General features: G+C 38.9%; 1 protein-coding gene across 3 annotated transcripts in view; it reads right to left on the bottom strand.

Annotated features, from left to right (window-relative positions):
* The window catches only part of PPEF1 (protein phosphatase with EF-hand domain 1), a 135,845-nt gene that overhangs the window by 9,097 nt on the left and 119,570 nt on the right, over positions 1 to 7,178 (bottom strand). The gene's annotated exons all lie outside the window — the stretch shown is intronic.

Genomic DNA, 7,178 nt, shown 5'->3' with positions numbered 1-7,178 from the left:
GGAGTCTCGCGCTGTGTCACCCAGGCTGGAGTGCAGTGGCGCGATCTCGGCTCACTGCAAGCTCCGCCTCCCAGGTTCAGGCCATTCTCCTGCCTCAGCCTCCGAGTAGCTGGGACTACAGGCGCCCGCCACCACGCCCGGCTAGTTTTTTTGTATTTTTAGTAGAGACGGGGTTTCACCATGTTAGCCAGGATGGTCTCGATCTCCTGACCTCGTGATCCGCCCGCCTCGGCCTCCCAAAGTGCTGGGATTACAGGCTTGAGCCACCGCGCCCGGCCGTGAGGTTTTAAAAGGATTACAAATAGTATTTTCTTTTGAATGTCAAAACTCACATGAACAATCATTTGAAAAGAAGGAAAATAAAGAGGAACTTACTATACCAGGTATTGAAATTTATCATTAAATCACTGAGATAAAACAACAGATATTGACACTGAGAAGACTGATACATGAGTAGAACATAATAGAAATTTCATAAACAAAGGCTGCATGTGGTGGCTGACGCCTATAATCCCAGCACTTTGGGAGTCCGAGGCTGGTAGATGACAAGGTCAAGAAATCGAAACCATCCTGGCCAAAACTGTGAAACCCCATCTCTACCAAAAATACAAAAATTAGCTGAGCATGGTGGCACATGCCTGTAGTCCCAGCTACTCTGGAGGCTGAGGCAGGAGAATTGCTTGAACCTGGGAGGCAGAGGTTGCAGTGAGCTGAGGCCGTGCCATTGCACTCCAGCCTGGGCAACAGAGCCAGACTTTGTCTCAACAACAACAACAACAAAATTCATAAATATATCAAACTATGTATGGGAATAATATACATAATACAAAGGTATTGCAATTCAGTAGAAAAGGACAATTTTTAAAAAGAGTGGTAGCATAGTTAGCTAACTACCTGGACTTCAACCTCTACCACAGACCATTTACAAAAATAAATTTTCAAATAAAGGAGGAACAGAGGAACAAAATAGTCACACACATACATATAATGACAATTTTGTTCCTCTTTGTATTTTTTGTGCATGTACACACACACAAACACACACACACATGTATATGGCAAAATGGTAGATGTAAATCCAGGCATATCAATAATAACATCATATGAGAATGGATTAAATAATCAAAAGGCAGATATTGTGAAACTGGATAAAAACAACAAAACAAGATCCAACTATATGTTGTCAACAGGAGACACATTTTAGTTTCAAAGATACAAAGAGTTTAAAAGGAAAAGGACAAAAAAGGAAATCCCATGCAAACGGCAAGCATGAGAGTTAGAGTGGCATACCAATAGCAGACAAAATGGACTTTAAGACAAAAATTGTTACCAGAGACAAAGAGGGATATTTTACAATTATAAAACAGTCCATCAAGAAGATGAAACAATTATAAACACATGAGAACCTAACAACAGAGCCAAAACTACATGAAGCAAAAATGGATAGAACTGAAGGGAGACATAGACAATTCAGCAATAATATTGAGACTTCAATAGTCGACTTTCAGTAATGGATGAAACAACTAGGTGGAAAATCAACATGGACATAGAAGACTTGAACAGCACTCAAACCAACTAGACCTCACAGACATGTATAAAACACTCCACCCAACAACAAGAGAATTACATTCTTCTATAGTACATGTGGAACATTCTCCACAATAGACTCGATGCTAGGCCATAATATAAGCCTTAATAGATTTAAAATGATTAAGATCAAAGTATCTTTACTTTGAAAAAAAATTTAGGATTTATTGAAAGAAGTAAATTAGAAAGTAATTTGGGAAAAATAAATAAATTAAAAATTAACAACAGAAGAAATTTGGGCAAGTCACAAATATAAGAAAATTAAACAACAAAACCTTAAATAACCAATAGGTCAAAGAAGAAATCACAGGAGAAGTCAGAAAATAAGATGAGTGAAAATGAAAATACAACATACCAAAACATATGGCATACACTGAAGTAGTGCTTATATAAAATTGTATAGCTATAGGTGCCTATATTAAAAAAGAAAAAATATCTCGAATCAATAACATAAACTTCCACTTTAAAAAATTGGAAAAAGGCTGGATGTGGTGGCTCACGCCTGTAATCCCAGCTACTTGGGAGGCTGAGGCAGGAGAATCGCTTGAACCTGGGAGGCAGAGGTTGCAGTGAGCCGGGATCACACCATTGCACTCCAGCCTGGGCAACAAGAGCAAAACTCCATCTCAAAAATAAATAAATAAATAAAATTAAAAATTGGAAAAAAGAGTAAATTGAACCCAACATAAGCAGATAAAAGGAAATAATAAAGAATAGAACAGTAAGAAATGAAATAGAGAATGGAAAGATAATAAAGAAAAATCAACAAAACTAAAAATTGGTTCTTTGAAAAGATCAACTAAATTGTCAAACCTTTAGAATGTCCAAGAAAAAAAAGAAAAAAGCCTCAAATTTCTAAAATCAAGAGTGAAAGAGGGGACATCATTACTGACCTTACAAAAGTAAGAAAGATTATAAAGAAATACTAAGAACAATTGTAGACCAATATATTAGATAACATAGGACCAATTGCTAGAATGACACAAACAATCAAAACTGACTAGGAAGAAATTTAAAAACTGAACATGCCTGTAACAAGTAAAAAGACTAAGTAATCAAATGATTCACAAAGACAAGCCCAGAGCCAGCTGGCTTCACTGGTGAATTCTATGAAACATTTAAGGAAGAATTAATACCAATTACTCACAAACTCTTCCAAAAAGAAGAGGTGGGAATATTGCCCACTTAGAAGCTAATATTACCTTGATACAAAAACCAGATAAAGATCACAAGAAAACTACAGACCAGTATCTCTTAGGAACATAGATACAAAATCCTCAACAAAATACTAGCAAATGGCATCCAGAAACGTATAAAAAGGATTATACACCATGGGTAAGTGGGATTTATTCTAGGAATGCAAGCTTTGTCTAATATCTGAAATCAACCAATGTAATATACCATATTAACACAGAACAAATAAACAATGGGAAAAGGACTCCCTATTCAATAAATGACACTGGGATAACTGGCTATTCATATGCAGAAGAATGAAACTGGACCCGTACCTATCACCATATGCAAAAATTAAGTCAAGATGGATTAGACTTATTAATAAATGTAAGACCTCAAACTATAAAAATCCTAGAAGAAAACCTAGGAAATACTCTTCTGGACATCAGCCTTAGGAAATAATTTATGACTAAGTCCTCAAAAGCAATTGTAACAAAAACAAACATTGACAGATGAGAACTAATTAAACTAAAGAACTTCTGCACAGCAAAAGAAAATATCAACAGAGTTAGCAGACAACCTAAAGATTTGGAGAAAATCTTCACAAACTATGTATGCAACAAAGGTCTAATATCCAGGATTTATAAGGAACTTAAACCAGTCAACAAGCAAAAACCAAACAGACCCATTAAAAAGTGGGCAAAGGATATGAACAAACACTTCTCAAAACAAGACATGTAAGTGGCCAACCAATATGAAAAATGCTCAACATCACTGAACATCAGAGAAATGCAAATCAAAACCACAATGAGATACCATCTCATACCAGTCAGAATGGGTATTATTCAGAAGTCAAAAAATAGTAAATATTGGCAAGGCTGCAGAGAAAAGGGAATGCTTATACACTGTTGGTGTAAATGCAAACTAGTTCAGTCACTGTAGAAAGCAGTTTGGACATTTCTCAAAGAACTAAAAATGGAACTCCCATTGGACCCAGCAATCCCATTACTAGGTATATACCCAAAGGAAAATAAATAATTGTACCAAAAACACATGCACTTGTATGTTCATCATAGAACTATTCCCAATAGCAAAAACACGGAATCAACCCAGGTGTCCATCAATGGTGGATTGGATAACGAAAATGCAATACATATACACCATGAAATACTACACAGCCACAAAAAACCAAAATCATTTCCTTTGCAGCAACATGGATGCAGCTGGAAGCCATTATCCTAAGTGAATCAACATAGGAACAGAAAATCAAATACCATATGTTCTCACTTTTAAGAGGGAGCTCAACATTGGGTACACATGGACATAAAGATGGGAACAATAGACACTGGGAACTACTCGAGGGGGAGGGAGAGAGGAGGGCAAGGGCTGAACAACTAAGTATTGGGTATTATGCTCACTACCTGGGTGACAAAATCACTCATACATCAAACCCCAACATCACACAATATACCCATGTAACCAATCTGCACATGTACTCCTTGAATCAAAAATAAAAGTAGAAATTTTTTTTTTTTTTTTTTTTTTTTTTTTTTTTTTTGAGACGGAGTCTCGCTCTGTCGCCCAGGCTGGAGTACAGTGGCCGGATCTCAGCTCACTGCAAGCTCCGCCTCCCGGGTTTATGCCATTCTCCTGCCTCAGCCTCCCGAGTAGCCGGGACTACAGGCGCCCGCCACCTCGCCCGGCTAGTTTTTTGTATTTTTTAGTAGAGACGGGGTTTCACCGTGTTAGCCAGGATGGTCTCGATCTCCTGACCTCGTGATCCGCCCGTCTCGGCCTCCCAAAGTGCTGGGATTACAGGCTTGAGCCACCGCGCCCGGCCAGAAATTTTCAAAAATCACATGATCATCTCAATAGATGCAGAAAAACTTATCTGATGAAATTCAATACTCTTTCATGATAAAAACACTAACCAAACTAGGCATAGAAAGGAACTTCTTCCACTTGATGAGAGGCATCTACACAAATACAAAGCTAACATCATACTTAATTATCAAAGAGTGAATGCATTCCCTTAAGATCAGAAATAAGACAAGTATATCTGCCTTCACCAGTTTTATTCAACACTGTACTGGAGGTTTTAGCCAGGATGATTATACAAGAAAAATAAAACCAGGATGATCATACAAGAAAAATAAAAACAAGGGATCCAGATTGGAAAAGAAGTAAAACTATCTCCATTAACACCATTAACAGATATGATCTAGGATATAGAAAATCTCAAGGACTCTACTAGAAAAAGATTAAAACTAACAAACAAGTTAATCAAGATTGTACAAGATCAATATCCAAAAATCAATTGTATTTCTTTTTTTTTTTGGAGACTGAGTCTCGCTCTGTCACCCAGGCTGGAGTGCAGTGGTGCGATCTCAGCTCACCGCAACCTCCGCCTCCCGCATTCCAGCCATTCTTCTACCTCAGACTCCCGAGTAGCTGGGACTACAGGCATGTGCCACCATGCCCAGCTAATTTTTGTATTTTTAGTAGAAACAGGGTTTCACCATATTGGCCAGGCTGGTCTTGATCTCCTGACCTCATGATCCACCTGCCTCAGCCTCCCAAAGTGCTGGGATTACAGGCATGAGCCACCGTGCCCGGCCAATCAATTGTATTTCTATACACTAGAAATCAAGAATCTAAAAATATAATTAAGAAAACAGGCCAGGTGCGGTGGCTCACATCTGTAATCCCAGCACTTTGGGAAGCCAAGACCGGAGGATCACTTGAGCCCAGGAGTTTGAGACCCAGCTTCGGCAACACAGTGAGACCCTGTCTCTACAGAAAATTGAAAAAATTAGCCGGGTGTGATGGTGCATGCTAATTTTAATGTAAGGCCCAGGAATTTGAGGGTGCAGCGAGCTATGATCACATTACTGCACTCCAGCCTGGGTGACAGAGTGAGACCCTGTCTCCAGAAAAAGAGAAAAGAAAAGAAAAGGAAAACAATTCCATTTACTATGGCAGCAAAAGGAATAAAATATTTAGAAATAAATTTAGCAAAATAAGTCCTAGACTTATACACGGAAAAGTACAAAATATTATTGAAGGAAATTAAAGAAGATTTAAATAAATAGAACAATATTTCACGTTCATGGATTGGACAACTTAATATTGTTAAGATGGTAATAGCCTTCAAACTGATCTACAGACTCAACATAATCCCTATCAAATTCCCAGCTGGTATTTTTGCAAATTGACAACCTGATTCTGAAATTCACATGAAAATGCAAGGGGCCCAAAATAGCCAAAACAATCTTTAAAAAGAAGTACAAAGTTCAACTCACATTTACCAGTTTTAAAACTGTAGTAAGTTTGTAAAGTTATAATAATTAGGACAGCGTGGTACTGGCATTAGGATAGACACAGACTTAGACAAATAGAATACAATTTAAAGGCCAGAAACAAACCCTTACATTATGGTCAACTGATTTTTGACAAGAGTGCCAAGAAGGAAAGAATAGTCTTTGAGTCATGGTTCTGGGACAACTGGATATCCACATGTAAAAGAATAAAGCTGAACTCTTCCTTCACACCATATACAAAAATTAACTCAAAATGGATCAGAAACCTAAATATAGGAGCTAAACCTATAAAACTCTTAGAAGAGAACATAGGAATGAATCCTTATGACTCTGAGTTAGGCAATAATGCCTTCTTAGATACAATACCAAAAAAGCACGAGCCACACAAGGAAAAAAAAACAGATAAATTGGATTTCATCAAAATGAAAAATGTTTGCACTACAAATAATACCACAGAGAAAGGGATAAGACATCCCACAGAATGGGAGAGAATATTTGCAAATCAAATATTGAACAAGTGGCCAGTCGTGGTGACTCATGCCTATAATCCCAGCACTTTGGGAAGCTGAAGCAGGTGGATCGCTTGAGCCCAGGAGTTCAAGATCAGCCTGGGTAACATGGTGAAACCCCATCTCATCAAAAATACAAAAATTAGTCAAGTGTGCTGGTTTATGCCTGTAGTCCCAGCTACTTCAGAGGCTGAGGCAGGAGAATCAATTGAGCCCTGCAGGCCAAGGCTGCAGTGAGCCATGATCGCCTAGGCAACAAAGTGAGACCCTGTCTCAAAAAAATATACATATACTGGGCCGGGCGCGGTGGCTCAAGCCTGTAATCCCAGCACTTTGGGAGGCCGAGACGGGCGGATCACGAGGTCAGGAGATCGAGACCATCCTGGCTAACACGCTGAAACCCCATCTCTACTAAAAATTACAAAAAACTAGCCGGGCGAGGTGGCGGGTGCCTGTAGTCCCAGCTACTCGGGAGGCTGAGCCAGGAGAATGGCATGCACCCGGGAGGCGGAGCTTGCAGTGAGCTGAGATCCGGCCACTGCACTCCAGCCTGGGTGACAGAGCAAGACTCCGTCTCAAAAAAAAAAAA

The sequence above is a fragment of the Theropithecus gelada genome, chromosome X (assembly GCF_003255815.1).
Source record: "Theropithecus gelada isolate Dixy chromosome X, Tgel_1.0, whole genome shotgun sequence".
Classification (NCBI taxonomy): Eukaryota; Metazoa; Chordata; class Mammalia; order Primates; family Cercopithecidae; genus Theropithecus; species Theropithecus gelada.
This window is presented reverse-complemented; position numbering and strand designations above follow the sequence as displayed.